This window comes from Dermacentor variabilis, chromosome 2, assembly GCF_050947875.1.
Source record: "Dermacentor variabilis isolate Ectoservices chromosome 2, ASM5094787v1, whole genome shotgun sequence".
Lineage (NCBI taxonomy): Eukaryota > Metazoa > Arthropoda > Arachnida > Ixodida > Ixodidae > Dermacentor > Dermacentor variabilis.
In genome coordinates this window covers 49343236-49364934 of record NC_134569.1, presented here as the reverse complement: position 1 = coordinate 49364934, position 21699 = coordinate 49343236, and the positions used below count along the sequence as shown (strand labels likewise).

Sequence of the window (21699 nt, the reverse complement as noted above, 5' to 3'; positions counted from 1 at the left end):
GAACCTGTAATGTCCAACGTACACCAGGTACGCAACGCTGAGTTTGTTACTTCAAAGTTCTGACTTGGGGCACAGGAAACTTGACGCACAGCCTTATTAACGCATAAGATATTGTATTTCTCTCATTTCGATGCCCCCGCAGTTGATTTGCCCTGCTATGTAACCGTGCTTTGCTGATCGCCCCTTGCGCGACGCCAACTTCACGGAAGGATGCGCGGCAGGATTAGCGGCGGACACTGGGCGAGCCGTCTCTCCATTCTCTCAAACATGTAACCCCCCCTCGTTACTAAGTGCCCAACAGGAAGCCTTATATAAGGAGTTTTTAAGTGACGTCACGTACGCCAATTTGCTGTTCTACTCACAGCTACCACTGCGCTGCTATATAGAAAAGCGGGTCCAGATGAAGCGGAGCTTTCCATTGCGATAGCTGTACAACGATGACGTCAGTGCATACCGCCATCGGAACGCGGTCAGAGCAGCGGGGCATCGAACCCGCGACCTTTTTCTCGGAAGACAAACATATCGTAGCGGATGGACCAATATTTGCGGCTGCAGCATTTTGGGGCCGCATTCTGTAACGGTTTGCTTTGGAAACGGTTCGCTCTCACGGACGCAACTGGTCGGCGCTTCGTTGTCGTCATCCCTGGTGGGCGTGACAACAAATGTTTTTGTCGTCGCCCAGGCTGTCAATCATTTGGAAAGGAACCCGTCGTCTGCCATGAGAGGAACTGCGGAGAAGTGGTTCGGTCAAGGGTCGCGCGCGGTGGCGAGCATGATCATGAGGGTTGCTAGGGCAACCACTCTTTCTCCGAGTGACGTCACCCAGACGTAACAGCTAGACCTAACCGGTTCCAAAGCTAACAGTTACAGAATACGGTTTCCCGGATTCCCCTGTCAAATTCGCTATTTCAATTCTCTGTTCCGACTGGCTGACAGGGAGGCTACGCCCTCCCTGATTGGCTGAAAACGTCAACACGACGAAATTCGTCAACTCCCAGAAGAGCACCCTTGGACTGGTACAGGACACACTTCTGGTGTATCTCGAATAGGTCACTGTCAGCGCGAGCGCCTTTCGGGGCTAGTTAACTGTTACCGTTTTAAAGAAATGTAGTGACTAACCATTTACAAATAAACCACTGCATTATTGTACTTATCCTGCACAATTATAATAATAATGTACACGGACCCGAAATTGCGGAAGTACCGTGGCTGTCCGTGACGACATGGGCGCTGCACTTCTGACGCGTAACTGAGGACGGGTAAGTTTCTTTCTCATTTCTTTTTTTTTCGGTTCACATGCTGAACAATCCATACAGTTTCTGACAAGAGTGTATATAACCTGCCTGCCTAGACCGATTTAGCATTTCAAATAAGCGTCCCTCTAAAACTGTCGGGGATAAATGCGTGGGTCGCTCTCGTGTGTGTGTAGCAGACGGCGCAGAGAGGGCGACGGCGCGTCGGTCGCCCACGGCGTTCGGCCGTCGCCCGCCCGGCGACTTCCCGCGTGAGAAAGGAACTGCACGCGGCACGCCGTGGGCCGTCGCGGCAAGAGGCGCGCACCCTGCTGCTGCTGCTGCTCAGGGTCGGCGACTTGTTTGCCTCAAGAACGACGACTGCGGCCGGCGATAGAGCGTCCGGTTGTTGCTCGTGAGCGCAGGGGGAAGGAAAGAAAGGCCGCCCACCCATGCGGGCGGCCGAGCGAGCAAACAAGTGGCGCTTTACGCAACTGCTTCCCTTCCCGCCGTCGCCAACGATCGCCACGTCGCAGGCCCGTTGTTTGCAACTTATGCATCCTGTGCGTCAGATACGCGCACGCCGCCATTCAACAGGAAAAGAACACGTCTTCGCCGGAACACAGCGGTTACACGCGTCGGTCCGACCAGTGCGGATGGAGAAACAATATGCGAGACATCTGCCATGTATAGTCGCATGGTACGGACACGGTGAAGGCCGTGCGGGCTGTGGATGCCACGTTCTGCGCGTGAGAGAGAGATGGCCCGCGGGAGTAGCAAAGGGTGGTGATGGCTGTGCGAAGTCCTGCGTTCAAGCGCAAGGGGGCGCAGGGTTTGAAAGGGCGCGAACGACACCTTCTTGCGGGCGGCTCGAGTTGGAAGTCGAGCCGACACGACCCTGCCCGGCCCGACCACGTTTAAGGTGAACTCCCCGCTGGCGAGACGGCGAGCCTCTCTATTCAAGCGCCACGAGGTCGCAGAGTCGATGCGAGACAACAGAGCCTGCTAACAATGTTCCTGGCTGCGCATCGCCGATTCGACCCGACGCGCCTCGCTCTGTAGGCGAGTCGATAACACCGGCCTCCGAGATCACGGGAGCTGACGTTGCGCAGCAGTCGGCACTACATGACACGTTCAGATAAAGAGGGCCGCCAGTCGCGCTCCCGGCATTTACCAGAAGCAATGTCAAGGAAGCGTTGAAATTGATGATAATAGATGATAATGATGATCGGCAGCAACAGTTGGGGTTGCAACGGTTGCTCGACGGATGCGTGTGCACTCAAGCGCGCAGTAAACTCCTCGGTCGCGTATAATCCTCTACGGACGTCTACAACAACTATGGTACAGTGAAGACCCTCGCACAATTGCTCCTGCGGTGCTGCGTTTTCGAGGCATCGCCGGAGGAACTCCTGAGCTGCCAACGGGAGCACGGTGGTCTGCCGGTCGACAGCGCCGAGGTGCTAATATGGCCGAGCGGTCCGCCTCGCCCGCGGGAGGTTGCTCACAAAACACTGTGCGACTTCCTCGACAACCGGCTGCTCCACCTGACCTAACAGTGCCAGTGCGCGGCGCCGTGTGACAAAATTCAATTCAATTCAGTCTGCAAATCGAATCGGACATTGTCTCAAATACGAATAGAAAAGGAGATGCATACAAAATCAAATATTTTCGAACATGAACTATTTCTATCAACTGATAGCAAGCTCAGTGGTATGAGGCCCGAACTTTGTCACAATTGAGATTCTCTCTCAACAGCTTGTAAGTCAACCTCAACTGTCCTGACATACTCTCAGGCCGCGCACGACGCCTCAGTGTTGTGCTTCACTGCTTTAAAGAGTTTATTTTGGTTTGGATGAGGGACACCTGCATCTCGGCATCAGTGAACACTATGTTTTTGAGGTCAAAACGGCGGCAGCACGCTTCCTTTCCCGTTCATTCGTCAATGCGTAGGTCCTTTCTGTTCTTGTACTCCTTCCGTCACTCGTTCGCCCCACGGACCACTTGAAGCAACTTCTTGGTCAGTTGCACAGTCCACGTCCTAGTTTTCGAACTCCTTAGGGTCCGCGAAAACGTCCGAAAAGTCGACCAGTTGGAAAAAAATAAGTGCATTTCATTTACTGCCTTTAAGGGCTCATTTCCGTACGAAGGCAAAGCTGACTTTCGGGAACCGGTATTATGCAACGCACCGTGCTTTCCAAGCTTCTAAGCCAATCGCGAGGACCGCAAAGATGGAGTCCGTGCAATTGCCGACAGCAGCGAATTCTTTCAATAAACAACACGGCACCCCACGGCAAGGAGCTTCATAGCGAACGTCGAAGCAGCTAGGCCTAGCGCTGCCGCAGCGGTGGCTACGGCTGCCAGCGGATCTGCGTTCGAGAGCGCCGGTTTCAGACGGCGAGGTAATCAAAATGGCAGCAGTGGTGGCTTTGATTAATGCTGTTACGGACCCGTAGTCACGGCAAAACGTCCGGAAAATCGGACGGCGAAGAGTTCTTGCGTCCGAAATTTCAGACGTTCTGATACATTGACTCTATGGGGTACGTGGTGGTGCCGCGAGGCCGAACAAATTATCGGGAATCCGGAAAGTCGGTCGTTGGCTGTACACTGGCAACTCCTTCAGCGAACGACAGGACGTCAAAGACGATTCATAACGATTACTGTCTTGCTCGAGCCAGCATTACCGCGACTTTCGACCCTTTCAATAAAATTACAGCTAATTTTCCCTGATAGAGGCACAAATTCCCTGAGTTTTCCCTGAGTTTTTCCAGACTACTCAAAATCCCTGAGAATTCTCGGTTTTCCCGGTTGGTAGACACCCTGAAAAGCTCGTAAGCTTGACAGAGGTCCTGCCCCCTTTATCAACTTGGCAGTACAGTACACAGGCAGAGATTTTCAATTTTCCAAATAAACATTGAAACAAAATAACAAAACACTTTGTAAAAAGTGTTTGTTCTCCAGGAATCTCTCCAGGAAGTCGCTCCACAAGCGAACTACTGATATTTTTTTACCTATTTTGCTATGTACACAGTTATCCTGTATTGTAACAGTATGCTACATCTATCTCCCTTTCCTTTTACACCCCCCCCCCCTCCCTCCACTGCTGACCGCGGTTCAGGTGTCAGTACACTGCGCTAGACCGTTACTGCGGTCAGCAGCAATTTTCCTTCCTTTCCTTTTCCTTTATTTAGCTAGTTATTTATTTAAATAAACAACCAATTACTACAACGATGATGACGACGACCGCAGGCACAGACAGATACCCGCAAAGGGGGTGGTTTAGGAAGTGGGCGGCGCCGCCCCATAATGCCCTTTTATTCTTAAATTCAAGCATCTGTCGTAATGCAAACCAACATTACACAAAGGTCGGAGAAATGCGTGTAGCACTGTATCGTACAGAAACTGGAAACAACGTGTGATCCAACACCCTGAGGTTGTAATTTTCCGGTATACGCGCATCGGGCCCTCCTTAGGAGACTGAGAAAGTTTACACGAGCGCCTTTTCAGGACCAACTCGCGCTATTAACGGGTAATCTGCAGGCAAACCGGCGATCGGTCGACAAAATTGTAGCGCAAACACGATGACCATTTCCTAGGCAGGTTAATCTTCCCGTCACAGCGCGCGAAACTGAGCAAACGCGCTCACTACAGTCCAAGATGGCGGAGCGTGGCCACTAACACCGAGAACCTCCCCCACCCCCCAAAAAACACGATTATGGTGAATGTAAGCAGGGAGGTTAAAGGCAGGGAGGTTAACAGTTTAGCTCAACCGGTTCGCTACCCTACACATGGGAGCGGGATGGGGGGGGAAGAAAGATGGGGAGGAGAGAGAAAGAGCACATAACACAGCACACACACCGTCAGTTACAGTCCGTCACTCTTGCGCGGAACGTGACATCAATGTCTAACTCTGAGAAGATTTAACATAAAAGGCGTACGCTGTCGGTGTTACGTTCCATGACATTTGTTGGTGGGGCGTCATCCTCAATATTTCGAGGAGTAACTTCGTCAAGAATGTAAGACATGGTGCGAGCAACTTTAGGGAGATAATGGTACGTGTGGAAATATAACCGGCTAATACCGCGTGTCATACAGCAATGCGTGGCATATACATGTACCTAAATATATATCTACGGTAATTTTCGTCGGCGTCGGCGGCAGGGCCGCCGACGCCGGATTTTCTGCGACACAGGGCCCTTAACACTGTCGCGTTAAAAATTAAAATTCTGGGGTTTTACGTGCTCAACCCACGATCTGATTACGAGGCCCCGGATTAATTTTGACTACCTGGGGCTGTTTACCACTCATCAGAAACGCACGGTAGGCGAGTATTTTTTTGCATTCCGCCACCGTCGGAACGCGTCCGCCGCGGCTGTGATCAAACCCGCGACCTCGAGCTATAAGCTCTAGCAACTCAATGTCATAGCCGCTGGGCAACCGCGGCGGGCGGTGTGCAGAGCAGCAAATCCGGCAGCTGTGTCATTATTTTCTGGCTTCCTTCGGCCACCCTTTGCTGTTATCGCCTAACCGATATTGGCACACCTTACTTGACGCCGCAAGCGAGCGCAAAAGAAATGGCTGCGTTGCTGTAGCATATATCGTTTTGGTGAATTCATTTGCCAATGTCTTCCACCATAACAGGGGGAATAATAATAATAATAATAATAATAATAATAATAATACCTTCGCCCATTTTCACACAAAGTGTTTTGCACTAGAAAGCATAAGCCGGCCAACAGTGACGCCCGCCAACGGCAAACAACGCTTACGAACGAAAAGCTTTGTGCATTCGGCCACTCAGCCCGCGCACACGAAAAGCTCTTACGCCGGAGTTGTTCGCAAGTGCAAATTCCTGGCAATCGCGAATGCGGAGCGCATACAGCGTCGGCGAAAGTGGCCAAAAGACGGTAACGAGCACTTGAGAACGAAGAGCTCAGTGGATCCGTTCGACTCGCGAGGATACACGCAGAGAAGCTGTCGAGACGACGACGGCGTGCCGCAACAACGCGCACACGTGCGCGGCGCGTGATAGCGGACGGACCACCGAGGACGCCGCCGGCAGGCAGGCCTCCGCAGCGCTGCAGGGACGGCGGAGATGCCGTCGCCCGATCGGCCCTGCCTCGCGGCTGGCACACGCACGAGCGACGAATACGCGATCGACACACGAGATTCGAACTGTACGAGCGCCCGTCCTTCGTGCAAGCGTGCCCGTCCGTCTTGTCTCCTTCCACGTATATAGACTAATAAAATTGCCACGGCGCGACGAGGCTGCGACGAGCATAACAAAATAAGGGGCGCGAGACGGGGAAAGAAAAGAAAGTAATGAGGTGCAACGAAACCTGCCCACAGAAGGTCGAAGGAAACGGCGACGGCGTCGCCAGCAACGCGGCGAACACAACGCGCATGCCTTCGTCGCGATCCCGGCCCCCGTCCTCCTCGTTCCACCGACTTTTTCCTCTCCCTTCTCTCTTATAAGGCATGCATGCCGCGTAACTCCCAATTAAGCGCTGCGATCAGCTGGTGTTTTAATGTCATCATTACGCCTACTATCCTTTCCTTCTTTTTACCAATGTTCCTTCCTCTCGCGTTTCTTCCTTTCTTTCTTTCTTTTCAGCTTCAACGCGCACAGCGAGCTGCGTGCTACTGGTCGCGGACGCTTCAGGTAAGGAAGAAACTAAGGCGAAGCGGGTAACCCTCGCAGAACGGCGTCTTTCGAAACCGTCCACCCCCGGCCATCGTTTGCTCCGAAACATTCCGAAAGCCCGAGATGCCGGACCCTCTCGTTCGCGCACTTGCAGGCGCGCCCAACGGCGCAGCGAGGGCGTCGCCGCAGCGTTGCGCCCGCGAGCCTCACCCGCGCGACAAGAACGGCACAAACCAGGGCACGCCTGCAGAAACGTTAAGAGGGCTAAATATAGTCCGGGTTGCAGAACCGTGCGTCCTTCCTTTCTTTAGACCACTATCAAATATAGTCCGACGTAGCGCGTGCGCACACGTTACGTCACGTTTACGAGGACGACAGCGTCCGTAGTTCGACCGACGGTTCGACGCGCTGGCGCGGCCGACGTAACCGGACGCGGCCAACGCGCTCCTACGCTCCCGGCGTGAGGGACGCTAAGCCCGCGCGCCGATGACGTCGGACTATGACTCGCCTTTAAAATAAAAATCGGGCTGACCGCCGAGACGCGCTTGCGAAAACGAAACCAAGCGGATATATATATATATATATATATATATATATATATATATATATATATATATATATATATATATACCGAGACGCGAAATGACAACGCAGAGCGCGCGTCGCTTTGTCACCCGTTAATGTCACCAGACTACGGTTCAACTCCGAAACACACACACATACACGTAGAGATTTCTTTTTTTCCTTTTTCGAATACAGGTTCATTACTGCACCGAATGCGCCAAAATTTTGGGAGGCGTACTATTTAAAGAGACGCTAAAGAGAAATATTATTTCAGCTGCGTTAGTAAATATACCTTCTACAACGACGCCCAACCAAAAAATGCCACAGACTGGTGGCCACGTCGCCGTAACGTCAAGTATTTTTGACGGCGTCTGCCTGAGTCTAGAATGTTTCCGATTTTTCTTGTTTTTTTTTTCCGGAAAAGTTGAACTAAAGGGTGACAGGGTGTTCTAAAAGCGAAAGACTGAACTTCTAATGAACCACAACGGTCCAAATGTAGGGCAAAAAAAAAAAATACACTGATGTGAGTTGCGTCACACTGACGTATTGGCCTTGTGGTGTCGGCGCAAAATTCGAGAAATGGAACTATGAACTCCATCTTCTCTTCTAATGATCAACATATTAGTGTCATATGTACGAAAGTGGAGTTCTTCGAGTATATTTTTTTCTAAACTGAGATATGTAGATGTGACATTGGCTTTGTTTGTAATGTTACTTCTTGCGCCCTTTTTTTTTTTCGTTGCCGCGAATGTAAACAGTCTCCTTTTTTCTAACTAAAACTGTCGCATTTCAATATGTAACTTCGGACTGTTAACATGTTTCTGAAGTTCACTACGATTTACGTGTATGGCACCACGTAGCTGTGCAGCCGCTATTTAGTGCGGGCCTGTGGCTTCGTCAAGCTGTCAATGTCGACACCTTCTTCCGCTGGCCTCCAGCAACATGTATATGTTGATGCAAGTAAACATTATTATTATTATTATTATTACACAGCGTTTCTTGTTAATGTCCCCCTAGCATGCAGTGCGTAATTCGAGCCCGCAATATATGATGTCGTGGTCCCTTGAACTTTCGCGCAGGGGCAGGAGTTCGATAACGGCTGTTATTATCGGCCCGATCTCGGAGAACACGTACGGGGCAAGAGGTAGGACGGACGGACACAGCAAGCCTAGTTTCAAGCTCCTAACCGCCGTCTCGGTACAATACAAAACGCTGAAGGAAAATAGGCAGCGCAGTTCAAAAAACCCACCTCACTCATGTCGTTGTCGCCACACGGTAGGACCAGGTAACACGAAGGGAAAAAAAAAGTTGTCTATGTTAAAAGTTGAAATTTAATTATGAAATTAGAGACGAATTCCATAATGTGGCAGCGCCGAATGCAGCGGTTCCCTATATTTACGGCTAATCTTGACGAGCCGACTGACGGAGGATTTTGTAAAAAATTGCTTCTATCTAATAGCCCCTTTCGGCCTGCATACGCAAGTTGCGCCACCACGCTTTCCTGGAACATCTGGCAATCGCCTTCCTTACGTGGTTACGCCACGCTGAGCGAATCTGACGCCGCGTCGTCGACGGACGAAACGCCGCACCAGGAAAAAAACGTGCGGGACAATTTGCTTCCTCAAAAAAAAAAAAAAAGTCGCACACGAAGACACTATTTAAGCGCGGCTCATTCACTGTTTCTGCACCAAGTAACAACGCAAGCTTGTGTATGACTCGCACTTCGGCGCCGTTCGCACGACACTGCAGCGCTTCAGCGGCGGGGATGGAGGTTGTTTACAGAGTTGCGGAACCCAGCGCTCAGACTCGCCGTTCCCCTGTTAAGCCGACGGGGGGACCGATGCGTGTGATCTGACGAAGCCCCAGAGGAGCGCCCGCAGGCGTGCAGGCAGAGGCATCCGTAGGGCATTGCTTTATTGATTGACTGATTGGTTTGCAGGTTGACTGATTGATAGCGTTTATCTGCCGCTCTGGATCTAGGACCTCTTTCTGGAACGGCGTCATGGGGCTGCTGGGTAGTACATGTACCGGTGCACTGGTCTGGCGGAAGCTGGAGGAACCTACAAGGCGAAAGCTGATGTTTGACATTAACGACCTCGTCTTTTTTTTTCCTTTTTTTAAAGGAAAGAAAACAAAATACAAACTAAGGCAGAAGGGAACTATGGGATTACAGGGACGAATGTCTACGGTTTCTGGTCAATTTTTAAAACGGCCTGAAGTGAACTTGCCAAACTAAACTGGCTATATGCGTGGTGCGGGACTCCTGGACAGACTCTGCTCAGAATAGTAGTAGTAGAAGAACATCCACTAAGGCGCCAACAGAAGGCATCGCTTGAAGGTACGGTCCCCTTACCAAAGGGCCTAGCTCAAACAGGAAACAGCAAGATACCCGGGGGAGGGGGTGTGTTCTGTAAAAGTCGACCTAGTGGACTGTCCATTTCGGCCGCTCCTGAGTGGATGCAGCTGTACGAGCGAGGAGTATACGAGCGGACCTAGCCAATCAGGAACGGCCGAAATGGACAGTCCACTAGGTGGACTCAGAGTACCTCCCCAGGTCGAACGAAAGAGCATCCGAAACTCTGCAACAGAGAAATAAACCAAAAAGTAAAAAGAAAAGTAAGAAAAAGGGAGAGGGGTGATTCCGTCGAGGTTCCCACGGTGCTTAAAAACTGTAGCGCGCTAAATGCGCAGGAAAAGCGGATGGCGAGAAAGCCGACGAACGCCGCGCGAAATGGAAGCAGAAGAGACACAACACCGGGGTCAGACATCGCCGAGGCTCGGATCGTGTATCGACTACCTTAAAAAAGAAAACGCAGGCGCCCCGGAATACGGGCGACTCGAACGCAGCCCAAAGGAGAGCACATTTATGATTTATGGTCTCGCGACGTACGTGTATAATAAACGTGGGCACACACGTGGGCACGCACACACTGTAAGCAGACGCGGAGGCAGGCCTCGCAAAGCGTAAACACGACCCGCTGCTGGCGCCGCCTCGCCTCGCTGCATGTTTTCTACCCGGTTCACTACCCGCCTCCCCCCCCCCCCCCCGGCTACGGCGTCTGCACGCATTTTCGGGCGCTTTGTTCGGCTCGTAGCAGTAACGGCAGTGGCCAGCGGCGGCGGCAGTTGCACCCCCCCCCCCCTCTCGTCTTCGCCGGCGCGGGACAAGGGAAACCGTACATGTATTCAGCACTCAAGCTCACCGAAGCCGCCTTATTATATTCCGTTCTCTCGGTGAACGCGCACACGAACCAGTGGTTTCATCTCGCACGCACTAACGAACACGCATGCGCGCGCGCCCGAAGTCTCGTCGGCGGCAGATCGCGCTGCTGCTGCTCGGTGCCTTCCTTTGAAGCTGTCAGTCCACAATGAGCAGCTGCCAAGACAAACGATCTTTCCACTAGCGGAGCGTGCAATCCAATGAGACCGACCGGCGTGAAAAGAGACGGGGGCTTCCAGGGGGCGGAGATGGGGGTGATTGCTTTTTATTTGTGTGTGTGTGTGTGTGTGTGTGTGTGTGTGTGTGTGTGTGTGTGTGTGTGTGTGTGTGTGTGTGTGTGTGTGTGTGTGTGTGTGTGTGTGTGTGTGTGTGTGTGGCGGCTCCTACATGGCATCTATCAGCGGGAGCTCTCGAAAACTGGATGATGAATACAGAGCCACGTGCAGTCGACCCGCGGTTGGTGCCGGAGAGAAGAACTCTCTTTAACAAACCGATTGAGAAGAGCTTCCGAGCGGTGCCTCTTCCAAACGAGGAGGTTTTCATGACCTCCTTACAACACCCCCCCCCCCCCCCCCCCTCCTACCAACGACACCAACCGTTTCGGCTTGAGGCAAAGGCCCCTGTAAAGTATGTTGACAAACGGCATGGGCGCTGAAAGGTAATTTCGCCCCAGAATTGTGGGAGGTCGCCATTTTCGTTCGCCGACAGTAAAACCAGCCGGGCGCTTCCGTAATGAGTCGAAAGGCGCTCTTTGGCGGCAGATAGCCCGCGCCGACACCTCGGGACATCTTAACCTGTCGCGCGTGCGGTCTTGAAACGTAGGAAAGGGTGCGACGTTAGGGGCCCTTTGGCCCGGAAGCGCGGACGGAGGCGCCCTGCCTGGGACGGACCACGGGAAGAGCGTCGTTAGGGCGTCAATGGGCACGCTTGGGGTACAAAGGGGCAACTTAAAGCCAGAGGAATCGGTAACCCGACGCGCGGTCTCTTGAAAGGCAGGCTGGCACCCGAGACAAATCCATCTGTGCACTTAGCTTCACGGGCCCGCCGGAGGAGACGAACCATGCACAAGACGGCATGGTGAATCGGTGGGTGCACTTCGGCAGGGGTGCCCCTTTGCGGCACACAGTGCGCGATGGTTTTAATTAAGGTGCGAGGATGGGGCGACGCAGATGGTCGTTTCCCGTAAGTGTTCGTCAAAGTGTCGGGAGGCTTTTCCATATATGTCGCGGAGACGAAACGGTTGGGATGTTATTTGTTTATTTGTTGTTTGGGTGGTTCCTTTCTCTCCCTCTATCTCTCTGAATGTTCCGAGGAACGCGGAGAGAGGGTGAGAGAAAGAGAGTGTCCAATGAGTGACAGCCCAGTTAACCCAATCAGGTGATTGGGGTGTCGTGATTTGCCGTGAGGGGATTCGGGAGGAGCAACTGAAGGGTTAAAACCTAGCTCCCGACCTCTCACGGTGGTTCCGGGCGCAGGAAAGGTGCTCTGCACTTTCGGCTCTGCCGAGTTAAGGCGCCGGTCCCAGTGTAACCCAAGGGTCTGGACGTACGAACGGTGGTGCTACGCACTATCGGCTATGTCGAGTTGATACGTCAGACCCACTGTAAATAGCTGTCGATGTAAATATTCTGTACATAAAGTCTATTCTCCAAGTGCAACGTCTATGGCGTCCCATCTCTGATGGAAGGGGAGAAACGACGACAGCTGAAGAAAAGTTTTCTACCAAGTAAGCTGGTTACGCCAGCTTGGAGGCACTCTGTGCCACGAAAGTAAGAAGAACTTAAAAGAAAATTTACTGCCCCTCTTTCACGGTTGGTGCCGAACAGCGCCGCTCACCGAACGTGAAAACGCGTTATACTCATGATTCTAGAGCTTATTTTTTCTTTTCCTTTTCTCGTGCTGCGAACAGCGCGGTCTGCCCATTCTCACCTCCCAACAATCCTGCCCTCTTTCGGTGAGGTGTGCTTCCCGCTCTCTGAAACACGCTCCTCGATATTTGCTTACAACTCTTTGTGCGAGGTTCTCGTAATTAGGCGCGCTTAACTCTGCGTGTGTGTGTGTGTGTGCGCGCAAGCTATATATAGTTGAGCGCGAAATCACGCCGCTGAGATTTCGCTTGGGAGGACACGAGACACTCGCTCTTCATACCGCGCAGCGCGTTGCGGTGAAAAAATACTCGAGCTATCGCGCGCTTTTCAAGGACACCAGCCATGCTCAGCTCCTCCCAAAATATCTTCTACGCACGCTTCAGTCCTGTAATGAGGCACAGGCATACGTTACAAATGCCTCAACCACAATGTGAAGCAGTGTGACTCCATAGCTGGTGGAACGCCATGCGAAGCAAGGCGTGCACTGTTTCGTCTCGTAATTTCGGTTGGAGTAAACACTAACAGGTGCATGCTAGCAATCTGCTTTCGAGAAGAAAAGAAAAAAAAAAACTTTCTTTGATGTCGACTGACTGAGGAAAGTCTCGGGAGGGAATTGTCCACGCATCGTTTACGGAAGTAGGGGTCCTCAGTTGTGAAATTAAAAAAAGAAAGAAAGAAAACGGGAAAATGCCAAGAAGAAAGAAAACCCGGCTTTCTTTTTTCTCCTCTTTCCTATTCTGCCGTTCGTTATTTACCGCCGGCTTCGTTCACAAGAGTGCGAAGTTATGCTAGTAGTGGAGCAGCATTCGAAAATACAGCGCCTACAGCTAGCTCTACAGGACCACAAGAATGCGAAAGCGCCTGCGTCGTGTCGTCCTCCTGCGGTCGCGCAGCTAGCGTTGTTTTCTCGGAATGCGGCCTCGCTTAAACCTACTCAACCTTGGTGAAAGTGGTTCGTAGCAGATAAGCGTATAGAGCAAGGGGCGCTGCGCATTTATTTCTTGATAAACTTGTCGCAAAATAGCGCGAGACTTCTGCGACTGTCAGCGGCAGACGTCAAAACAACTTATGCGCGTCGGCAATAGGATCATCTTTTCGTCGATCGCTCCAGAAGTATGCAGGACCAGCCGAAGCGGACGTGACGACAGAGCGCATGCGCGTTGAAGGCGAGCCACGCCGCGTGGTCATCGACCACACGGACCATGGGAGGGAGAGCCCACAGAGGGTGGACCGACTCCGCCATCTTAAGGACGCGCACCAAACACAAAGTCTGCGCAATTATGGCAGATTAAACAAAAAAAAAAATACGAAAGTACTCGCGCGTTCTTTCGCTTTCGCGGCCTTCTTTTTTGCATAGAAAGAATTATGCAGAAGCTGCACTGGAGTTGTCTAAGTATGCGTAAGCGTACCCCCGAATTTCAACTTGGCCCACCCCCAAATTTCAGTTGGCCCGCCCCTAAATTTCAGTTGGCTCATCCCGGAATTTCAGTTGGCTCACCCCTACTGCAGGCTTCCCCATGCATATTCTATGGAGCCCTATGTAACCCTATTTGGTACGCAGAACTCTGATCATATTGGTATTCTCTCTGATCAACTTTTGATTTGAATTGTTCCTTATCACTTATAAAGCTACCAATAACCTATATTTACACTATTATAACGATTAAATGCCTTAACATGGCAAATTACACATTTTTGTGCAGATACAAGGAGTTAACACTTTTCGTGTGACGCACAGATTTTGCTGAGATACTCGCCAAAGAATGCTTACGCATCAATACGTTTGACGCCGGCTTTACCTGCGCCGGCTCCGGCCACTGGCACTCCCATCCGATCTTTTTATAGTATTCTCGACTACGTACAGTGCACCACTACTGACAGGCAGCAGAAACGTCGTGACGTCAACGTGACGTCAAAGACACGCTCTCTGCAGCAGTGCGGGGAACGGCCCTGGATGTTTTCCTGTGTGTGTCGCCGAAATCGACCCCCATCGGGAGAGAAATACAGGAGGGCCTGACTACAGTAGGCCTGAGAATACGTCGCGGGGCCGATGTTGAAAACCGGCAGGCGCCGCGCGGATATGTTATTGTTCTCTGGTACAGTAGCGCGTCTGGCCTGCTGGACAGTGTCCCTGAATGGGCGGGCGCCTGCGACGCTAGCGACATCAGCCGGTTATCTGCGGACACGGAGCCAGGTTACAGTGAAGCCAGGTGCTTGAGAAGGACGCCAACGTCGAGCCAAGCACTCCAGTGAGATCCGGTTAGCCGTCGATTGCTAAGAGAGAAGGGGGGACTGTGATGTTTCAGTACCGTCACGCCTGTGAACTTTGCGAACAAGGGAGTGGGCGATGCAACGTGCACTACGGTGTCATAAATAATAATAATAATAATAATAATAATAATAATAATAATAATAATAATAATAATAATAATAATAATAGCAGCAACAACAAGCTTAGTGTCGCGAAGCAACACTGTGTAGACAAGAGACGCCATAGTGAGAAGCTACGGAATAATTCTGATCACCTCGGTTTCCTTAACGAGCGCCAAAATCACCGTGCACAAGCAGCGCTTCTGCAGTCCATTTACGTTGCCATCGGAATGCGACAGCCACAGGCGGGAGTCGAACCGGCGACCTCGTACTACGCAGCAGAGCGCACCGAACTACTGCGGCTGCTGCGTGCGAGCGTTTATCCTTAACATAACCCTAAAACAACAAAGCAATTATGCTAAGCAAGCTGTAACATTATAATCACGCACGAGTAACGAAAGTCAATAGCTCGAGCACTGCACCAATAAAAATAATAGCCAGTAAGATTAAACTCACCGAACCTTTCTTCGCAGGGCCTCATACCAACTGCATGGCCGAACAGTAAACTCCTCCAGCGATCAGCTATATAGCGAAAAGGGGCAAACCGCGCATGCGTCTGGCCTCAAGGGCGCACAACGCAATGGACTATAGCTATAGAACGCAACCCCAGTTTTCAGAGCCCATCATCACAAAGTCGAGATGCGCACAGAGCAAAGCTATTCGACCTCACTAAGGTCACAGCGGCCAAGGGACGCTACAAATCCAGTTGCTGGAGATGACCGCTTGAAAAATTCTGAAATAAAAACAATATTGTTTTTGTTTAAAAGTTTTCACGGCAATCTGCTCGCAGCTCGAATCTGCAGTGAGTACGCGACAGAACCGTGCGCTTGATCTCTCTCCACAAAGGGTGCCACGACGGCCTCTCATGAGAGCCCGAAATGAGCACTCGAACTTAGCATCAGAACTGTTACCCTGGGCGCACATTAGTTAAGGCGTGCAGCGTTCTCTGATGAAACTTACAAGATCCGCGACAATTTTATTTCTTTTTCGCATCACACAGTCGGCATAGACCAAGCTACTAAAGTCAGGCGGCTTGTCTCCAGCTCCTGCGCCGAAAAAAAAAAAGAAAAAAAAAAACCTGCTAGTTAACAGCCTGTACTTTAAAACGCTCTCGACCAGCGTCAACTACGCAACTGCCCAGCTAATGCTGTTATTAAGCGAATAGGCAAACGTACTCGTTAAGCGATCACGCAGCCGAAGCGCGGCGGCGAAGCTTAATGTTCACGTACTCAAGACACTACGACTATAGGCTAAGTACGCCAGATCGAAGTTGCCTTTTGCTAAAGCCAAAAGCTTACGTCAGATGACAGCCAACCAACCAACCAACCAACAAACAAACAAACACATTATTCGTGAAGTACTCACTTATTCACGAGGACCAATCAGCCTCGCGGCCAGAGCGCCAAAAAAAAAAAAAAAAGAATAGTCAAACTAACCATTTCCGCGCGAGCACTTGAGCCAGCTCCGACCGGGGCATATTGTTGATGTTTTGTTTCCCCTGTATTCCTACCGAGTTTTCGACCCGAGTGGCTCGAAGCAAGCGGACTGGTTGACCAACGACTACAGAACACGCGCTCACGTATACATACGCATGCCGTGCAGCAGCCTGTGAGTGCACGGCCGAAATGTGTAATCTCACATTTCAGCGTGAATGTGCACATACATTAGTTTCATGTCTCGCGATAATTTGAGTCGGGGAGACTCGAGGCCTCGCCGTGCGTGCGCCTAGCATATATGCTAATTCGGGCGGCGAGGACGATAAATGTAGGGACGGCATATGCAAACAATGCACTCGAGCAAAACGAGCGTGATCCCGCATGCTGGAGCTTGTAATATGGGCCCCCAAAGAAAGCGGCAAGAATCGCTGTAAACTGGGGCAGCTCGGGGCTCGAAACGGTCGAGCACGCCGCGTAGGACTCCGGAAATTTGGACCACCTGGGGTTCTTTAACGTGCACCTAAATCTAAGTTGCATAGGTGTTTTCGCCCCCATCGAAATGAGGCCGCCATGACCGGGATTCGATCCCACGACCTCGCGTTTAGCAACCCAACACCATAGCCGCTAAGCAACCACGGCGGGTGTTTAACGTCCTCATAGCAACAGCAGGGCTACGAGACGCCGTAGTGGAGAGCTTCAGTTTAGACACCCCCCCCCCCCCATTCTTCAAAAGCTATACTGTCATTAATTTTGCGATAATGGATTGATTAAAGAGAAAATGAAGGTCAAAGTGTCATTTATTATTCATTTCGCGCCGAAATCTCAACGCCAGATACGTCAGTGTGAAATTACAGATTCATATATATATATATATATATATATATATATATCCGCCGCGGTTGCTCAGTGGTTATGGTGTTAGGCTGCTGAGCACGAGGTCGCGGGATCGAATCCCGGCAACGGCGGCCGCATTTCGATGCGGGCGAAATGCGAAAACACCCGTGTACTTAGATTTAGGAGCACGTCAAAGAACCCCAGGTGATCGAAATTTCCGGAGCCCTCCACTACGGCGTGCCTCATAATCAGAAAGTGGTTTTGGCACGTAAAACCCCATAATTTATATTATATATATATATATATATATATATATATATATATATATATATATATATATATATATATATATATATATTTATATATATATATATATATTCGTATTTGAGCAGCGTTGACACAATAGAAGTTCCCGTACCTCACCATGTTCAGTTACTGGCTCCTTTAGAACATAATGCAGTTCATTTCTCAACAATAAAGGATTAACTAGAGACCAGCAGACGCCTTCACAATTTGTGACGTCGCGGCGAGCTAGCGGGTGCGGGAACTTCACGGCGGCGTCGCCACCAGCCTTTCTATATTTTTTTTTTTTTTGCGCCTTTCAAATAACATAGCTTACCAAGCGTCTTCTCACGGTGTACATCGCAAGTGGCGTTCTGGTATTGTAGAAGGGTAATTCACTGATAGGGGTGAAACCATTTCTTTTTCTCTCTTTAGGGTCTCTTTACCACGTACCCAATTCGCGAGCGTTTTCGCCATTACACCCCCTAGCGGAATGTAGCCGCGCGCCCGCGGAAATCCAACCCGCGGCTCAAAAGCACAACGCCAGAACCACTGAGTCACCGCATCAGCGAATGTTTTGCGAACTGTGCCTTCCCTGCGCATTTTCGAAGCGCAAATACTGACACGAGCCCGCAGGAATGAATTCTAGGCGCACGATCTAACCTTATGCATAATGTAAGTACGCGCCTTCCCTCCCCCCGCTCGTGATTGCGGAAGGAAGATTGATGCGGCAACCGCTCGAAAAAACCTAACGAGGCACGCCCACGTCCTCCACACTGATCATGCATAAAAAACTAAGTTTAGCAATAGCTTGTCGATGTCGTGTTGTTGTAACACGCCGAGACGACGTGCGCTGATAATACGGCCGCGCTGGAAGACGCATCAGTAAGTACCCATAGCAGCAGAGCGTCATGAAGCGGTTCTGTTCCTCAATGCGCCTACACAGCGGCAGGAATATCAACGGAAGGAGGTCAACCTTTTCTCTCTCTCTCGAAAAGAAGGGCGATCAGCTTAATTGGTCAAAACCAGCACCAGTGCGTGCATCGTGCCGTGTTTAGTTCCGCTTTCTCTCTCTCACTCGCCTTTCTCGGTGGTTTGCGGCACACACGGCTGAATGGCTAACTTCGCGCGGCATGTGTGACGGGTAAATGCCGAGACAGCTCCGACTCGCACCTGAAACGTTTTTAAACCATGACTAGCGCGCGCACACACACACACACACACACACACACACACACACACACACACACACACACACACACACACACACACACACACACACACACACACACACACACACACGTGTTTCCTAGCGAGCGGCCATGCTGCTTTCTTTTTTTCATTATTTATTTGCGAGGCGGGGGGGGGGAGGTGTATGACTTATACAGCGTTATGAAGCCGCATTAACTTACGGAGCATAATGAATAAAAAAAAAAGGGTGTTGGAATGATAAGTTTGAACACAACATATGGAGGATATGAAAATAAGGAAGCCGCGAGTTAATATGTGCTCAAGGGCCAATAAGAAACGGCAACCGAAATGGCAAGAAGGAAGCGAAGCCTACTTCAAAGTGCGTGTTCACCTGTACAAAACAACCTCATTTTCGCTACCAAGCAGTTACCATTACATTCCACCTATTCATACGCTCAAAGTCTCGCTTATGTAAGGATAACGATATAATATACGGCACCTAGTTTCTGCTCGACAAATTGGTACGCAGTACTGAAATAATATATCGAGCAGTGACGAAACACCGATTCTACATAATAAATAGAAGGCCCTCGGTAATCGGAGACAGTGCGAGCGACAAACGTCAGCTTCGCTCCCTTTTTTCATGCACCGGTTGTCCCGGTGTGGGAACATCTGTCGTAATAACAACGCAGAGAAGCGGAAGAAAACACCGAACTCCATGGCCACTAACCGCGAAAGGACAAGAAAACGTCGATAATGCGTGCACGCACGGACACCACCGCGCACACCGAATTTGCAGAGAGGAGGAGAGAGGAAAAAAAGAAAGGAAAGCAAGACAAATCGATACGGAGAAAACACATTTAACGCTGGGAAAGGAAGGTGAGGAGCTGGCCGCGGGAAGTATCCGATTTGCCGATCCCGAGCGTGTCCAGGGCGCTCGAGACGTAAACAACCCGGCGGCGGAGCTTTCTGTACAAACAAGGACCCTGCTCTGCGCGGCATAAGCAACGTCTGCGTCAGCTTCCGTGCGGCCCCGACGACGCCTCAACGCACGGAAACCGGGAGAAACGGAGGGCACCAGCCAAACGCGCAGAAGACGCAAAGAAAGAAACCCGCCGAACGGACAGACGGACGGGGGGCAGCCGGCGAGTCGAGAGGGGGAGCACATGAGAGCAGGAGGCTGAGGCGGCTGCCGAGAACGAACGAACGAACCCGGGGACCCTCCCCAACAGGACGTCGAACTGGTAACCGTAGCAGAATGCCCCCCAACATAGACACACGGCGAGCGACGGCGCAGTCGCGTACGTACCCACAGCCCCCCTCTCTCGCGCCGCGCCCCCCGCCATTCCCCACCCCGCCGACCCCGCAAAACAAACAGAAAAATAAGAACAAGAACCGCGTGGCCGCATCGCTCGCGCTTTAAGTCTAGCCCCAACGCGCGCCGTAGCGGCGGCTGGGGCAGGCGCACACAAAACAGAGACGGCGACGGCTGCTGTGAAACACACTCGCTGCTGCTGCTGCTGTTGTGCTTGGCGCCGGCATCATCTGAACGGCGCCGCCGACAGAGCTCTCCGGCTTGCACGCGCACGGCTTTACGGCTCCCTTCCCTCTCCGCTTCCCCCGAGACGACAACGAGCGCCAAAGAGAGAAAAAAAGCCCGCTCGCTTCGGGCTTCCCAACAATGGTAGTACACAAGACACGACCGGCAAGCGAGCCAGGCACCTCGACGTCCCAATGTTCCCAGGAAAAAGCAAAAGACGCGCCGGCCGGTCGGCCTCCCTGTAGGCCCTGGCCGGTCTTTATTTCCTCCCGCACAGCGCGCGTTGACGCGGTCGCCGCCGGCACACACACACACACGCACACACGGCAGAAAGGAGGGGAAAGAAAGAAAAAAATACGCGCCTTTCAGCAGCGGCGGCTCCCGGTGGCTTTCGAAAAGGCCGTCCTCGAACGACGAGAACGAGATACCGACAATGCCGCTCCAATTTCTACCCTCGACGGTCGACCCCGCGCGCAACCTCCCTCCTTTTCTTTCGAACGCGACCAAGGTACGGATAGATAGCCGAGAACAAAATTCACGGATCGGCCTCAATAGCGAATACAACATCGCTTAGTTCTCGGCACACGGCCGAAACAACGCAGTCATCACGTGCCTCTCCGAAGCAGTCAGTGGAGATGAGCGCACGGCTGAACCGATCGGGGCGCGCTCATGCTTTCTTGACACAGAACAAGGGCTCTCGCGATCAACAATTCAAGACGTGTGCCCTGCTCGAGGTAGAATTCACGCAATTATCCGCAAGTTATGTTCATAGTGATCCGTGTATTCTATTTCCCTTTCCTCCCCATTAACTTTAACCCCGCTGCTTCAAGCAGTTCAGGTGCCGGCAGATGTAGCCAGGCGGTTACAGAACGGTCAGCAGTAATTTCCTTACTTGCCTTTCCCTCATGTTAAAGTCAAATAAACAACCCATTACCGCTACGAAGTAAGGTTACGACGTATCCTGGTAAACATTGCGACGCGGTGCTATGTTCAGAAACCACACAAAGTTCAGGTCTAGTCACAGCGAGTTCACCTGCTGTCGGCAGTCGCCGCTGTAGATGCGAGAAATTATTTCGATGTCTTTCTTCGAATTATAAAAGAAAGAAAGAAAAAGGAAATCACGCAGCCGAGGCTACCTGTGCTTGTAGTCAGAACTGTGGCATTTCACACAAGTCCCAGCACTCGGACAGAAAGTTGTCCGCCAGTGTAGTCTCACATGAAATAAGTGGTAACGCCTTGAGAATTCATAGCATAGCCTGAATGTTTATATCTCCGTGCAACCTTCTATTTACAAAATTTACAGTTTCTGTAAACTACAATAGCGGCAAAACGATTACTTGATACGATCTGGAACACATCATTTAGTACGACACCGTAGCTCCGCCCACACTAAGCACTCTGCGATGATGTCACAGCGCGACATCAAAACGTAGCAACGCGGCTAGCAACGGTGCGGTGGTCGAGCCAAGAACAAGGAACGCGGAGCGCGTGCGTGGCAGCGTTCATGAAAGACTGTCGCGA

General features: G+C 51.3%; 1 protein-coding gene across 3 annotated transcripts in view; it reads right to left on the bottom strand.

The window, feature by feature from the left end:
* Positions 1 to 21699, bottom strand: part of LOC142571809 (insulin-like growth factor 1 receptor) — a 216552-nt gene that overhangs the window by 193420 nt on the left and 1433 nt on the right. The window lies entirely within an intron of this gene.